The sequence below is a fragment of the Pelodiscus sinensis genome, chromosome 9, assembly GCF_049634645.1.
Source record: "Pelodiscus sinensis isolate JC-2024 chromosome 9, ASM4963464v1, whole genome shotgun sequence".
In the NCBI taxonomy this organism is placed as follows: Eukaryota; Metazoa; Chordata; order Testudines; family Trionychidae; genus Pelodiscus; species Pelodiscus sinensis.
In genome coordinates this window covers 13881065-13898420 of record NC_134719.1, presented here as the reverse complement: position 1 = coordinate 13898420, position 17356 = coordinate 13881065, and the positions used below count along the sequence as shown (strand labels likewise).

General features: G+C 42.2%; 1 protein-coding gene and 1 long non-coding RNA gene across 4 annotated transcripts in view; one reads left to right on the top strand and one right to left on the bottom strand.

The window, feature by feature from the left end:
• The window catches only part of DAB1 (DAB adaptor protein 1), a 777383-nt gene that overhangs the window by 67625 nt on the left and 692402 nt on the right, over window positions 1–17356 (top strand). The window lies entirely within an intron of this gene.
• On the bottom strand, window positions 1912–12395 carry LOC142830653 (uncharacterized). Its single transcript, XR_012906090.1, has 4 exons — window positions 12224–12395; window positions 11749–11923; window positions 5481–5552; window positions 1912–2048 (listed from the first exon to the last, which is right to left on the bottom strand). It is a non-coding gene; the product is annotated as an uncharacterized LOC142830653 (long non-coding RNA).

Genomic DNA, 17356 nt, shown 5'->3' with positions numbered 1-17356 from the left:
TTAAAAAAATCAAGGTATTGGACATTAAAGCTTCCCTGGGCTACAGTATCTTGGATGACTGTGCCTTATATGGTAGATAACCTAAGGTCTTACTGAGTTTTGGCAGCATTTCAAGGGACTCTTGAGCTAAGGATGAACTGTACCTGAACCAAATCTCCAAAGGGTTAGACACACATCACTATAAAATGTGAATTCCTTGAAAGCCTGTTTTTTACCAATAGAAGTTGGTCCGAAAAAAAGATTACCTCACTCACTTTCTCTCTCCTGTTCTGGGAGTGTTATGGCTGCAACAAAACTGCATCTTCCTAATCCAACATTTATATTCAAACACAGGGAAATTCCAGTCATTGTTTTTATAGTTCTAGGATTTCCCCAACATCTACCTTATGCTCTTGTGGAGTGCTAATTCACTGTCTTCCAGGATTTTGTCCTACACCCATGTCACTTTTTCTGGGCTCTCTTCCAGTGTCATGTGCACTGATTATATACATCAGTAGCTCCAGAGCTTTGTCTCTGATTTTCTTCCAGCTTGGCTTCTTTCTCAATATCCAGTGTGCCTCTTCCCTAACTCATCACCTTTTCTGAGAGTCCGGTACCCACATCAGAGAGTGTGAAATGGCATCTGCTTTACAAGCCTCATTAGAGGCAATTTAGAGAACATTAATAATAGACTCTTCAATGCCAGTTTTCCCACCTAATAAAAAGAGACCAACCAGTTACTAGGTGTGCTAATGAAGGCTGCTTCTTTGTTACTGAATAACTGCTCAGCCCGTGTTTTAAAAAAAATATTGGTCATAGGTTGCTTTCAAATGCTTGGCCTGTTAATCCCTCCAAATATTGGTGTGCAGTCTTAGATATCCTGGGATCTGAAAATCAAGGGCAGTTACTACACCCATCTTATTACGTTAAAATTTCTGTAGGAATCAGGTATAAGAGAAAAACCTTAAATATAATAGTCTTTCTCCATAAAGTGTCCACTTCGTCTATGGTGTACAGCATTTCAGACTGGAACATAATGTAAGTTAAGTTACCACTGATGGGCTAAATTTACTCATTGGGATAAACAGATCCAGAGTTGAGACTGGTATAAAATTACTGAGTTAGCCTGAAATCTAGAACCTGTAAGTAAATTAGTTGACACTAGATGACACCTAGTGTCTTTTTTTTATTTTTTTGTTTGTTTTCCTTTGCCAAGTTAGTTTCTCTGCTGCTCAACTACAGTCTTTAAGGGTATTTTTTTTATATATATAATGCGTCAAGTTGTCAGTCCTTGTAACACATCAGCCCTTCAAAAGGTATGCACTGAATTTCCCACTGACTCTTCACATTGCATAGAGTGATGATTCCATATTAATGAAAAATTGAGATTCAATTTCATCTTGTGCCACTTGTGAAGCACAGGTATATTTTTTTTCCCCTAAAGGCTGTTTATATTTTAACATACATATTTGAATACTAGTCAAATCTGATGTGACCTGTAGCAGATATGAAGCAGTCAGCAGAAGGGGGTCAAAAATGATACATTAAGTCATATTTTACTATTCATAGGATGGCATTTTAGCTCAGACTGATTTTATTAACATATACACTATTTGCATTCTTCAAGGGATGTTTTTGGAAGTGATTTGATTTTTGGCTACTGCAAAGGAGTTGTATATCTTTCTATTTGTTAGTAAGAGGACAGTTGAAAAAATCAGCAACTTTAATAATCTTTGCAGTTTTAGAACTTTAATCAATGGAAATTAGAAAATACTATAGTATAAGCCCACCCTTGTCATCCTATATCATTACAGAGTATTTTAACCATGGGTCTACCAGGAAAATCATGCATGTTTATCTGTTGACAAAAGTCTTTCACTTTTGGAATCTCTTCATGCAATTACCGCATCCTATCACACAACAGTCCGTTAAAATACCTCTTCAGAGTTGAGCATACAGGGGTTATGATCACAAAAACTGCTTGTGAATATCTTTACAGATGACCCTAAACTTGCAGAGAGCAGATATTTGGCTATTTTCAAATTGGCAGTTCATCTCCATGACCACACCTAAAAATAAATAAATAAAATGAAAAAAATCACCACTGACCATAAGATAGCAGACTTAGTGCAAAGAATAGCTTAGTGTAAAAGAAACGAACAAACCTCATGTCCTATTTGAACCACTGAATCAATTTCCTTCACTGTATTAGGCCACACTAAAACTGAGCAAGAGCATAGTACAATAACTAAAATGAATCCTGTACTGGCTTTCTGAAAAAGGGGGGGGAAATAAAGTTAAGAGATTCCCTTCCATTACTCATTCTCAATATGTAGACCTTAGAACCAATGAGACTTTGAGTAGGAGAACATAAAAGACATGGGTACAGGATGTAATGTGAATCAGTGAAAGCTGTTCGTGTGCACTGTGGCAGGAGGCAAACTTTTTTCAGCAAAAGGTTTTTTTTTTTTTTTTTTTTTTTGGGGGGGGGGAAATACACATTCAGCGTAACTATAACATTTCACTAATTTGTGCTGATTTCACAGAATTGTTTTGGTTGAAAAAAATCTTCATAAATTTACTAAGAAATCAAAATGCCTGATTTTTTTAAAAAATGACCAATTTCATTTTAAAATGACATTTTTTCTTTCATAGTTTACTTAAAGATCAAAATGTAAAAGTAAGTGTTTGATTTTTATTTTGTGTGTGGAGATCCAAACATTCCAAAACATGTTTACTCTTAACTCTCAAATTTCAACACCTTCTGAAAAAGATCATTTTTGTTTGAGCAGTTTTTAAAATTAGTATTTGGATTGTTAGTCAACTGAAAAATCCGTTATTTGTCCAGCTGTATTTATGAAAGCCAACAGTAAAATCTATCTTGAGGTATGTTCCATTGTTGCTACAGGCTATTAGTTTTGACAGGGAATTTTTAAACTCTCCAAAAACAAGAAAGATGTCAACTCTAAATTAATTCGGTTTGTTAATTCCAGAAGGGGAGGTCTCAGTAGATATTGTTTCTCAGACTCACTTTCAAAAATCTACTGCCCGGTAAACAGCAACAGAAATGGGAATTTTTCCTCTGTGTCCTACGTTCATCATTTATTTAGTTTCTGAATAGCAGAACCACTTGCCCCTGCAAATCCAATTACAGCTCAATAAAGATTCACCTCAGTGCATCATGGAAAGCTTTGAAAAATGTTCCGTTTAAAGATAATTCTGCCCATATCTATCAAGGTGTACAGCAAAAGTTTTTCAAAGTTTTTGATGCTATGTAGTGCCTTTTTCTCAGACAAGGGCAGGCAGTGTGGTCTAGACATTGACCTTGAGTTAGAACTGACTATGTCGCAGCAACAGATACATTTTAGTTTTTCCCCCATCACTTTCCTTTTGAGTTTGTTTTTGACTTGTTCTTTATTGTCAACCTTATGTGCTCAAAATTCAAGAGATTAAAAAAAAAGATTTGGGGTTTTTATCAGCTTTTGGTTGTTTGATCCATTAGGGCTTATTTTTTCAAGATTTCCTTCCTAATCGTGGGACCTAGAAAATTAATGTTTTTAAAAATAAAAATCAAGAGTCTACCACATGACTCCCAGAGCTGAAGCTTTAAAAAATGTATTGAATATCGTGAGTCTTATGACTGGACTTGTGTAAATTATTTGTTTTGCTTTGGTGGCTGACTTTGAAAAAAACGGGGCGGGGGGGTCACCCAAAACAATTTGCTGATTTTTTATTTATTTATTTATTTATTTATTTATTTATTTAATTTTTAAATTCAAGTCATTTGAAAAATCAGGTTGGATTGAATGAAACATTTTGTTTTCAAGTTTCCTATATATTAAAATAAAACTGGAATAAATTTTGAAGAAAAAAATTAACAGGAACACAGGAGTAAGGAAAGAAAGGGAAAAGTGACCCTGAGGAGACACAAAGAAGAGACAAATATATGATGTAGAGGGAGCTTAGAGAACAGGGGAGTAAGTTTGCAACTCAGAGACTGGGGAAGGATCGGGGAAAAGGTTGTAACTAAAAACAGCCAGTAGAGAGGAGACACAAAATGGGCTCTGATGACCTCATCAAAGTCCGATGCTACCTCATTTCATTGCATTTGTCCCTCACTGACTCTCCTGACTCCTGCCAGCAATAAGGGGGGAAGAGACTCTATACCCTTCAGAGCTTCTTCCTACCCAAGCCCGTATGGCTAGGTTGTGACTGCTGTGTACATTGGACCATCTGCTCTGCATGCAAGTGGTGTCCTAGAGGGATTCCCCCTGCTTGGTTCTGTGTAGTGGAGGATGAATAATTTGAACCAGAATAGTCAAGAATATAGCTTTTCTCATTGTACATTATTTAGTCATCCTGGGCCAAACTCAGCCTGGGGGAAAGCTGGTCCAATTCCACTATAGGCAGTGGACTGAAAATCATAAACTTCCATTTGGTGTCTCAATAGGTAATGACCAAAAGCCAAATTCAGACTTGGAATATGTGCACACGGCTCCTTCCTGTGCATCTGAGAGCAAGATTTGGCCTTGAGGGTGGAGACTGAAGTACAATAACAGTCTTCACCTTCTGGAAATCTCAGTGCAAACACTGCAAAACTCACACAACTCTGGGCAGTGTTTGAAATTCCTGGCCAGTCCCTAATGTTTTCTCTCAATTGGGTGCAAACTGTTGGCCTTGCTGCTGATTGTTCAATGGCATTGAGAATTTGCTGAATTAAGTGCAGTGTTTGCTTGTGCAAGAATGCATACAGTTTGGAGGTAGATCTTCCATATGTTTCATTCTTAGCTAGCAGGGCCAAGACATGCTCTCTTCTATCACAAGCAGTGAAATGGCTTTGCACATCTCCATCTGCATGCTAGGGCATGGGTGCTCCCACCTGTTACATGGTACAGAAGGAAGAGGAAAGTTAGACTATAAAACAAAATATGACTCAACATGGCTACGTGCACAATTCTGCCAGCTCCTAGGAGGCACGTGCCAAGCAGAAAGCAACACTAAACTGTTGGGGAGAAGAAACTAGAAATTTGGTTAGTGGGGGATCAGGGTTCTAAGAGTTTATCCTTTGGAATCTCATAGTCCAAAAGCTAATGATGATTTTATCAGACTTCCCAAGGGCACAAAATGTTCAAAATGTCAGCTCACTAAGTGCACAGTAGCTTTTGTCTTGTCTCAACCCTTTAGTTATTATTGGAGCACCTAGTAATCTTAAGGAGTCTTCACGGATACAAAAATTATGTCTGCTTCTGCATCTGTATCCACAAAATAGAGCTGAGGATATCCATAGATTTGCAGGGCTCTTCTTATGGACCAGGATGCAACTGTGCGAGGGGCTATGCAGGCAGAACAAAAAAGACCCCTAAGAGGTTCTTCTGTTCTGACTTGGGGAAAAAAGAAACCCATCTCATTTGTTCTTTGACAATGGATCCTAAAAAGGGAAGCCAGGGATGCAATTTTCCTTGCCAAAGAAAATTAAAATGTCTAACATACAGTGTACATACCTGGAGAGAGGCAGGAGAGTTCCCTTGTTTACTTTTCTTGCCCTGGAATGATGAAGCTTCATGGATTCATGGCTATGAAGGGAAGTGATTGCTTCAGTTCCAAATCCCTGCACAATTACTCGGAGACTATTCCCAAGCAGAGCAGAAACAGGACACTTTAAAGTGTGGTTAGGCTAAGAAAAGTGATGCTTGAAATTCTACCTCTGTGTTTCATATTTATTCTGCCTCCATCAATGATGGCCACATCAAATGAGTTCTGATTTAAAATTCAGAGCAAGGTTGTCCTAACAACCAGCTTTGCAACTGAAATCTGGTCTATTAAGAATCAAGGTGAGCTTTCTGCTCCACATGGCATTGCCAACCGTAACCTACAGGAAAGATTCAGAATAGAAATTTAGCTGGGAATGAGGCTAAAGACCTATGAGACAGGACAGAATACTACTTACCGTATATACTCGAGTATAAGTCGACCCGAATATAAGCCGAGGCACCTAATTTTACCCCAAAAAACTGGGAAAAAGTATTGACCCGAGTATAAGCCTAGGGTAGGAAATAAGGCAGCCTAGGGTTAGGAAATGAGTCGGGGCGAAAGCTGCTCCGGTGCCCCCGGTCTGCTGGAGACCGTCTCCAGCAGACCAGGGGCACCGGGCGGGTTCCCGCGCTTCTGAGGCTTTGCCAGAGCAAAGCCTCAGAGGCGCGGGGAACCTCCGCTGCTGCCGCTTCAATCTGGGAGCCTGTGGTCTGCTGGGGACCGTCCCCAGCAGACCACAGGCACCCAGATTGAAGCGGCAGCAGTGGCGCTTCCCCGCGCCTCCGAGGCTTTGCCAGAGCAAAGCCGTCCCCAGCAGACCACAGGCTCCCAGATTGAAGCGGCAGCAGCAGAGGTTCCCCACGCCTCTGAGGCTTTGCTCTGGCAAAGCCTCGGAGGCGCGGGGAAGCGCCGCTGCTGCCGTTTCAATCTGGGTGCCTGTGGTCTGCTGGGGACCGTCCCCAGCAGACCACAGGCTCCCGGACTGAAGCCGCAGCCGCGGGGGGGGGGGGTCCCGCGCCTCTGCGGCTTTGCCCGCCTCAGTTCGAGATGCTGACTCGAGTATAAGCCGAGGGGGGCATTTTTCAGCACAAAAACTGTGCTGAAAAACTCAGCTTATACTCGAGTATATACGGTACTCTTGCAGCAGGTTATACCAGCTCTGCAGTGTCGATGGTGGGGACATTTTTTTTGTTAGTATGTTATGCAGATGCATGTGTAACTTGGACATGCCAGGTTTGATACTTTTTTTTCCCCCTCCAGGGAAATGATAGAAACTGTAAAATGTAGGGGTGTCTCCATGCATGTGATCAAGTGCTCACAGCTTGTATTGTTGCATTTCTGAACATGCAAATCTGGCTTTAGGGTGGGTTCCCACATCTTTGTTTTGACAAGTAGAGTTCATTTTCAGCTGATACCATCACTGTTCCTGTGTATGGGTCTCTAAGATTTTTATCTACACCATGCGTCTTTATGCTGTGAGATCCAGATTGGAATTCCTAGTCTCTTTGAATTGTAACCCAGGCATAGCCTATGGGCTAGATTGTACCCACCCACTGAAAGAGACCAACAGACAGACTCCTCCCTGACCCCCTCCTTGTACAGCACCGAATCTTCCAGCTGTCTGAAACATGTCATTTCTTCCATTATACCTGTTTATAATGAGGGACTAGTTGGGAATCTAGCTACCGAGAACACCCAGATGTAAGTTGCAGAGTCAAATTCTGAATAACCCATAAATACCATATACCTTTCCAACATGTGTTGCAACATAATGCAACTACTGTGTGAATTTTCAGCACTTTGTGGCGCTATTGTACGTAGTGTTGAGCTGACTGAACTAAAAGCCTGCCTCAACCTGGCATCCGCAGGTTGAAAAACCAGAGTATAACATGGTGTCATGCTTCTCGCTTTGCTAAGAGATTGGTCACGTGTCTCCTTGCACATTCTGTACAAGTGGCTTCTATTGTGGAGTTCTCTCATACATGACTTTCTGCAACAGTCAAAGGTGAAATATTACATCATCTACCTATGGGGTTTTTTTGCTGTTGCTTGAAACCGTTACTAAATAGATATTATGTATGCAGATGCTGCTGTGCATAAAGACGACAACGTACAGGACAACCCTAGATAACCCTTTGAGGGGGTCGCTGGACTTAGCCAACTTGTTAGTGTTCAAAATACATGTGGGAACTGGGGAAACAAGGATGAAGGCTCCCAGATGTTCTAGACATACAGCAATTTTAAGTAAGCCTAAAACAGCAATAGAGAGGAGACAGAGTCAGAATTAATGCCTACCAAATGGCACACGCTGCTCCCTTTTTATGCAGATCTCTGCAGCAATACATTTGTGTTTTGCAACATTACAGTGGAAATGGCTTGTTAGGTCGTATTTTAAATGGTGTTTTGGCCAGCGCATCATAAAGGAAAAACACCAAGTATATAAAAAATAATAATAAAAAAATACTCACCAAGCTATAGTGTGTTAATATCTTCCTGTCACTTTAATATTTTTTTCAATAGTCATCATTGTTGCATATTTTTTAATGTTTGACAAGAATGCTTAATAGGGCTGGATACAATTTTGTGCATCCAATTTATTGACAAAATTGGAAAAAGAAGTCCCCATTTAACAAAAAAGAAACTGCAGCTAATAGAATTCACAGGCAGCAATCGTCATTTCACAGTGGGTAAAACATCATAAGCACTGAGGTTGACTTTTGAGAATGAGGATTAAGCACAAAAAAAAAAAAAGCCTGTGCAGAAGTGGAGGGTTATTTTATGCATTAGTCTTTGCTGCCCTGGCTCAAGTATAGATATATAATCCCCTTGTCAACATACGGGAGCTTGCTGTCTCTCATTGGCTGTTTCTTGACTTTGTCTTGTATTAACCATTCCCTCTCTCTCTTTTTTTTTTAACCTCTCTCTTCCCCCCCCCCTTCTTCTTGTGTGTGTGTGTGTGTGTTTTTTTTTTTTTTTTTTTTTTACAGTATTTATAAAAATCTTTTCTGCCATCATGTCTGTGACTCTTTGAATTCTGTTTATCTTTCCTTCGGCAGCAGAGTCTATTTAGTGAGCTTATTAATTACCATGATAGGTTCATTGAAGTGAGCACCTCATTTACGGGAACCTCCTGGGGATTCTAGCAAATATACACACACTCATTAGACAGAATGTTTTCTACTCATATATCAGCATTTTGATGATAAACACTTTATGAGGTTGTGGTGGATGGTGCAAATTAAAAGCTAGAACTAATGTTGAGGCCAGGGTTTTCTGTGGAAGTCAGTATAGTTATTACCTGTTCTGTTGTGGGTTATGAAACACCCATGGACATAGAAAATTACTTTCATGCATATGTTTGAAGAAATCCTTCTTCTGTCTCTTTCTAGTCCATGCTGCTAGTCTAGTCCTCGCCCAGTATCCATTGCAAGTCAAAATGGGCAGGATGTGGTATGTAATATGGGTGCCACTGGACCTGATACAGTATCTGGATTGACTTAAGACTGAGTACTCTGTAGTTTAATCCAACATATGCAGAAGCTTCACAATTCAAACAAAGCTAATTAAACATGTGGTCTCTGGCTAGTTTTAAAGTTCTTACTGCATGGTTATCTTTGCCAATTAATATTTGTCTAGTCTGTTCAAGCAAACTTGGGGGAAGCGGAAGGAGTGGGGAAAAATGTCTCAGGACAAGGGAATCAGTCTGGCACAAAAACAAATTTACAGCTAAGAATTTGAAAGCATCATGGAAATGTTAGTCAGAAGGCTTTATGACATTGGTGGTCATGTGCACACTTTATAGATTGAGTCCATATTGCACAGCAAGTCTGTAGAAAAGCTAAGAAAACAAGCTGGGGATCTGGCTAGCCTCTGACAACCTCCCTGGCCCAGCACCCTTGGGACCTGACTGGTCCCAGGTAAGCAATTTTGCTGGACCAGAAGAGGTCACTGCTGGTCCCCCTGTTGCCAGCTTCTCCCCCACTGGGCTTTCCAGCTCTCCAGCTGGGTTGTGCACCGGGCTTCCTGTCCCCTCTCAGGCTTCCTCCTGCAGCCTCGCTGAGCCATGCACCTGGCTCCTCCCTCTTCCCAGCCCCCCACCTACATTGGGTCAGATTCCAACTCTTCCCTTCCTCCCCCCCACCATTGTGCCGGGACCCCGAGCTCCCCTCCCCCAGCACGCTGGGACTCTGGTCTTGGAACGTCCGTGGTCCTTCCGGACCAGAGAGTCCTCCCACTTGCATTCAAGGGAATCAATCCCAAGGACATTTGTCGGAGATAGGGATGGTATCTCTGGCCAACTTTCAGAACCATTGATTTCTTATTGTAATGATCAGTAGAGATACAGAGTTGAGTGCAGAGTGAACTGCAGCTATAGGAAACCCGTTTTAATGGTTTATGGGTATTGGGACAGCAGAGTCCTATCATGAACCAACCTCATTAACTCAAACACTAATTAACAGTGAACACAATGTGAAAAATTCCTAATAGTTTCAGTAACTGGAGGCTGCATCCTGTCATGTTGCAAAGGGTGATGGGTTGCCTGTATTGGCACTGAAGACTGAGTATATTTTATGAGAAATATTTTACTTTGTTGTGATCTATACTTGCTGACTAGCTAGTTCTGCTAATTTATTTGTAAGCAAACTTCCTCCCTTTCTGTTAAACAATTCAAGGTGATTCATTGAACCCCTGTTTATAGTGCTATGATTTATTGTATGTTGTGCACATGCGCTCGCTTACTCTCTCTTGCCTATTTTTTTTTCTGTTAAATGGAAAGTAAGTGCACAAGCTATCCTTCTCTGAATAACAGTTACAGCCACCTTATTCAGGGACCAGTTATGTTAAGCCTTGTAAAGATGCATGAACAGACCCATTCCCTTCCTTGAAGATCTTACTTTGAGGTGTTTGGAGTGCAGGGAGGCACCAGGCTAGGGCCAAGGGGTTTGGAGTGTGAGAAGGGGCTCACGGCAGCAGGGTGGGGTGGAAGTGGTGGGTCCAGGAGGGGCTCAGAGCTGGGGAATGGGGTTGAGGTTGGGTGCTTTCTGGTGGGAGTGGAACACTGCTCGGTCTGCACTCACTTGCAGGCACCGCCATCTGCGGCTCATGCTGGCTGGGAATAGTGGCCAATGAGAGCTGAGGAGGACAGAGCCAGCTGCAGGTGAGGCCAGCTCCGTGTGGGGAGTACGGCAGTGCACGGAGCCACCCCACACACGCAGCAGGAAGAGCTGCCTCAGAACGCAGCACACGGGCTTTAGTTAGGGGAGCCGACACCCTCCACAGGCCCCTGGAAAAGGGTCGGGGATAGCTCCGTGCTCCTGGAAAGGGCAGTCAGCCCTCAGTGATGCCTAGAGCAACCATGTTGGCCTCCAGGCAGCCCTCACTGCCCCTTCCCCCACCTCTCCCAGCACTTCCTGGAGCATGCAGAATGGCGTTCTGACAAACAAAAGGAAGCTTTTCTTCACTCAGCGCAAGTCAACCTGTGGAACTCCTTGCCAGAGCATGTGGTGAAGGCTGGGACTTTAACAGGGTTAAAAAAAGAGCTAGATAAATTCATGGAGGTTAGGTCCATCAATGGCTAGTAGCCAGGATGAGTAGGGATAGTATCCCTAGCCTCTGTCTGGATATGGGTGACAGGGGAGGGATCACGTGAGGATTGCCTGTTGTGATCCCTCCCTCTGGGGTATCTGGTATTGGCCACTGTCGGCAGACAGGATACTAGGCTAGATGAACTGTTAGTCTGACCCAGTACGTTTTAAAGCACCCAGAGCTCCGGCCGCCGCTGCTGCTACTACAGTGACTGCTGGAGCCCTGGGCCCCCTGCAATCATCGGACCCTGGGGCAATTGCCCCTTTTGTCCCTGTTGAATCATCCAGCCTGGCTTTAGTGGCTGCAGCCCAGGGCTTGCCTCTTAGCTCAAGGCACTGGGCTGTTGCTCCTAAAGCTCTTTTTGTAATCCAGCCCTGTCTATATGTGCATCAAAAAAATCTGTGCCCTTAATGACGAGCTAATTCTACGCAGAAGTAGTTTGTACCCCGGAAAGGACATTGTACGCTCTATACAAATGGACATCTCTCAAAATGCCATTGAGGTATCTAACTCTCTGTTGTTCAATAGCTAGAGACACTGCAAATGAGCTGGGTTCCAAGATGACAGTGGCGTCATTTATCAAGCATCCCTTTTGTTAGGTTTGTTTTCTTCTAAAAAGACTTCGGTACTAAGGACAGATTTTGTACTCACAGATGACCATTGAGGCTCTGTAGATTTGCTCTGATGGCAGTTTCACTCCAGGATATCAAGAATGTTGTAGCTGTTTCCCATTCAAAAGGATCTCATCCCGCTCCTAAACCAAACCTTTCCCTCTTCCTCGTGGCTCATAAGTGGAGCAGTATTGCAGACAGTTCTGCTTAAGTTACTGTTTGGATGAAAAAAGAACTCAGTTAATTAGAACAGCATAAAATGTTCCATTATGCATAAAGCAAACCTTTTCTAATTTTCCCTTGTATTAATACAGTGCAATGTCAGTTCTGTGAATGCTAAAACGTTTATTGCACTGAGATGAGAATTCCCCTTTAGTTCACCTCTGCAACTAAGGATTTTTCCTACCATGGTGGATCTTTTTAGCTGCCTTTTAGGATTGTGGCCAGGATCTAAAGAATTTATTTTTCACAAGGTCAAAGAGCTTTTGAGGAAACCATTTCTCCTTTTCACTCACCATGATGTTTTATTATCTTGAAAATAGGATCTTTTTTCTTAACGATAGCGCTTCCGTGCAGGGGAAGTCTGCCAGTTTATAAGATCTCAGCATGTAGCCTTGTGTATTTCACACATTTTGTTCATCTATTTTGTTTCCTAATCAGTATCAAAGGTTTGGAAACAAGTCCTTCAAAAAGGTGCTTTTCTCACAGCCCATCCTTTAGTCCTGTTTGTTCCTTCCTTCTGTGTCGACATAATGCTGAGTCTTTTGCAGCATACCGTATTTGTTTCTAAAGAGATATAATGCTGTAAAAGCATAGGCTATGATGTCATTGTCAGATCAAACACGAGAAAACTGGGCTGTGAAAGCATAAGTCCACTACTGCTCAATCCTGGCTAAGAGAACATGGCAAAATACCAGGCCAGAGGAAATTATTTCTGTAGACATTTTTGTCTTGGTTTTTGGTCCTCTATAAGGGCTAAATTTTTGTAGTCCTTAATCAGGACAAGCAGCCACTAGCTCAAATTTGGATTTATGATTGGGCTGGTGTAAATCTGGAAGTAACTCCACAGACTTGAGGCATTACTCTGTCTGTATGCAAGCTGTAAATGGTATCAGAATTTGGCCTCCAGTTTTCTATAGAAGTGTTGCCTGAGCGGGGACTACAAGGCGAAGAAGTGTGCCCTAGAAGCAGGGGCGGCCTGAGGCGGGCTGCCGGCAGCTGGCGCCCCAGGCGGAATGTGCGATTGGCGCCGCCGCCTCCACAGCCCTCAATGGTGTGACATCATCATTGGGCGCCCTGTTTAATGTGGCGTCCTAGGCGACGGCCAAGTCGGCCTATACACATGGGCTGCCCCTGCATAGAAGATAGAGCACTGGGCTGGGACTCAGGAGATCTGGGTTTTATTTCTGGCACTGACACTGACCTACTGGGTGACAATGGGGAAGCCATTTCACCTTTTCATGCTTCAGTTTTCCTACATGTAAATGGGGAGAATAATACTGATCTCTGTATGTTGAGTCTTATTGATGTAAAAGGGCTACATAAGAAATGTTACTATTAGAAATCTGTAAGAACTGCTATTACTATAGTGGTTGATCTGTTCCCATTGGTTGTTTATTTCCTAACTCTCATCTGTGGCATCATAACTGGTTACCATGGAAATAGGTCACACACCCTGAGGGACATCACAGGGGAGATGATGAACCCTGATTCCATTTGCATGCATTTTTCTTTTGAAATGAGCAGAGGATCGAGGAAATGATGAACTGTATATTTCAACAGATATCTATTTTGTAAGCCTTACAAGACTGTGATGTTTATCACATTAGTGGAACTCATGTAATTTAATTGGAATCACTCCTCTGAATTTATACCCAGTGTATGTGAGATCTGGTTGAAGCCCAAGGTAGATGCAAACTTTTGCCATACAATGAAGGACCTGCCTACACTGCACTGGTTGCTGTGGTTATTTAAAGGGCTTGTGGCTCTGGCCTCTGCTCCTGCTGCCTGAACCACTGCCTGGCAATTTAGTGGCATGGGCAGCAGGATATAAATAAAGCAGCCAGATGGAGTTCGTTGGCCAGATCAAAGTGTTAGGTGGGTCAGATCCAGCCCCCGGACCGCATTTTGCCCAGGCCTGCTATGTGGTGTGGGGGGATAGTGTCGCCATAATAGCTCTCTTCCAATTGCTTATGTAAGGCACAGGGATGGGGGGAGGGGGAGGCAAAGCATGGAATCAAAACGCATTCTCTCAACTTTAGCTGTTGTAATGGATGCTGGGGAGGAGGGTCATTGTCTGGAGTAGCTTCCAAACTGCTACAGTCTGAAGGCCTGGCCATTATTAAGAACAATAAGCATTGGGGGTGCATGCTGCATTTTTTGAACCCTCTCTATGGCTGTGCTAAGCATTCCTGGGCTCAGGATCCAGCTTGCTGACTTCAGCAGAGCCTTAGGATGAACAAAAATGCTGGATTTTGATCTTCAGGTAGTCAACATTTTTCATTCTGTGACCACTCCAGACACAACGGGGCAGTTTTAGAACAAATAGACTGGGCTGGCCTTCATCTACCAAGTACAAGCTAAACATTTAGAAAGCCAATGATTGTTACCAGGCTGTAATTTGATGTTTTCAGCTAGAGGTGTGATTCTGAAATCTTAGCATAGCGACACATCAACCTACTCTCATTTCAAACATCTGTCTAATGCGAGTTTTTTGTAAGATGCTACATTTTAAAAATAGGCCATAATGAGTGTGCTGAAATTACATCAGCATTAAAAACTAACTCCTTTTCATGATTTAATTGAAAATGTTGTGGATACTTTCATAAGCATGCACCATAGCTGACTAAAATTAAAAACAAAAAACTCTAATCAAAGTTCATTTCAAATGACAATTAATATCTTCACTTTTGAAACTCTTATTTGACATTTTTGGTCATGTTTTCAAATAATAAGCAACACCTGTTGAGAACTATACTTACTATACCTTTTAATTTTAGCCTTCTGGTGAATAATTTCTTAAATTAATGTAATGTGTATTTTAACCAGGTTTTCTGAAAAGACTGGCAAATGGTTGAAGTCCATTTTCTGGCTTTTGTTCTGTTTACTCCATTATATGAACTGAAAATGGCTGGGAGTAGATCGGCTGATGTTGGCACATGGTTATTACAGAGATTTTTCATGGAAATCTTTATAGTGGGCATTGGGGCTAGTAAAATATCCAGTTCCATTTCGAAATTTCCAGAAGCAGGAAGAGTTAGTGGATGTTCATTGTACAATGAACTATACATAGCTTTCTAAAAGCTGGATCCTGAGGCTACTCTACCTGGCTCAATTCAGTAGAAGATATGTAAATATGGGACTGGTCAACAGGGTGCCACGTAAGTATTCTCGAGAAGTCTTTGGGCTTCCTGCTCTAAGTGACACTCTGTGCTTTTTCTCCATAGACACTGTGAATGCCCTATTGAAGCGATAGTTCAAAGCAGTAAGCTCACTTGAATTCAACTTCCACGGGTGTAATAATCTTGATGGTTATTGGTTTGAATTTTGAGTGTAGGTTCAGCATGGTTTGAGTTTTAAACTCAAGGTAGTCTATCCATATCTAGAAATCATTCCTCTTCCCCCTTTTTGTTTTTCCTTATTGGGTAAAGACTGATGCTAGTTTCTCATTTGAAAATACTGAAGATCTTAGGCATCACAACAGAACCGGCTGCCACCATTTCAATGGCCTGCCACAGTCTGAACAAAGCGATGGCTCAGCATAGAAGCATCACATTCTCCTACCCTCCCCTGTTGGCCACTGTCCCATCCTTAATCCTTCTTCTGCAACACAAATTCCTTAAAACAAACAAACAAAAAACGATGGAAATGAAAGAAAGAAATGCTAACACAAGATAAAATGGCCAAAATGAGCCTTCAAGTGGAACAAATGTCATCTTACATTTCTCTAGAACATTTTTTCCCTTTTCAGGAGAATTGTAAAATTACAGGTTCTTAGTTTATAGTCTTCCCAGCATTGGAAGGGTTGGTGGGAAAATATGTTTGCCAGAGATAGCATGGTTGTCATGTCATACTGAGGTGTATCTATTAAATACACTGGAAAAAAAAGCAACTAAATGGCACAGGCATGTGTTACTGCTGCCCTTGGGCAATGTTGCGCTTAACATTGCAGCCTTTTGCAAAATATCTCCAGTTGTCCTCCCCAGTGAAAAGGTGCATTGTTCTTTACAGCAGAATATGCCCCTGTTTTTGCCCTATCTTTTTGACTTTGGCACTCCCATGGAGGGTCATACAGAGGGTACAATAGCTGCAATAAGCAGAAAGCAAAAGAGGATAAAGGTTCAAGCATCCTCGGTCTTTCTCCATGCAGCCAGGGGGTGTAACAAAGCAGATTAATGAGGAAATACCCACCAGCAGAGTAGTGTTTTTTTTTTTTTTTTTTTTTTTTTTTTTTTTTTTTACACTAACACTTCCAACACCTGCTGAGCTATTTGCACTCTCTGCTGCTAGCTGAGAGGATGAGCAAGAGAGAGAATGAATAAGGAGAAAGTAAGATACAGGCATGGTAACATTGGGGTCTGTCTTCCCCTCTGACAGTCTGGGAAGCAAAACCAGACTGTACAGAGTAGCACGGGTTGTTTATTTTAAAAAAATGTGGCTGAACACTGGGAGGAGAAAAGATAATTAAATGGGCAAAGCAGGACTTGGTATGTGTAATGACTGGGGAAGATTTGAATAGCGACCCTGGCTATCCGGTGTCTATGCCACATGTGGAAGAGACCATTTTAACAGCTGGGTGTCACAATCCATTTCCTATGTGCTAAATTGGACTTGATGAAAGGTGGTGAAGCAGGATCCAATTACTGCCAAGGCTCTGCTGGGTTTTGACAGTATTTTTCTAGCAAATACATGACGTGATTCTTTAGTCTTCTGGTTTTACATGTATCCCTGCAACAGTGGCCCCACCTTATGCCCCTGATTCATGTTCCCCTTAGCCATGTGTCTATCTTTTATATCTATTTATTTGGTGCACTCTGTAGCTTAATTTCCAAACATAATGCCACCATAGCTTGTTGCATTGTCCATTTGTATATTGCAAACATACTTCACAAGGATCTGCAGTACTTGTGGGCCAGTGGAGACTTTGTCTCAGCCCGAGGCTTGCATTGCTGAAATGTGATCCTCTTTTTCCACCTGTAATTTTGTTGCAGATTAAGAGCATAAAAATTGCCATACTGGGCCAATCCAATGGGCCATCTTGCCTAATGACCTGCTTTCTGACAGAGGCTGAGGTCAGATTTGTCAGAGGATATTAATTGAATGGGGCAATCATCAAGTGATCCTTACCCTGTTGTAAGGTCCCTGCAGGCAGATTGTAGTTCTCATTTGTTTTTTCTCTCCTTTGCAGATACAGGCAGTCCCCGGGTTACGTACAAGATAGGGACTGTAGGTTTGTTCTTAAGTTGAATCTGTATGTAAGTCGGAACTGGCGTCCAGATTCAGCCGCTGCTGAAACTGACCGCCAGTTCTGACTTACATACAGAATCAACTTAAGAACCCCAGGCTCCTCGGCTTTGCTCTGCTTTGCTCCCCGTCCCCCTGGTCTACAGACCAGGGGGATGGGGAGCAAAGCGGCGGAACACGCGGGC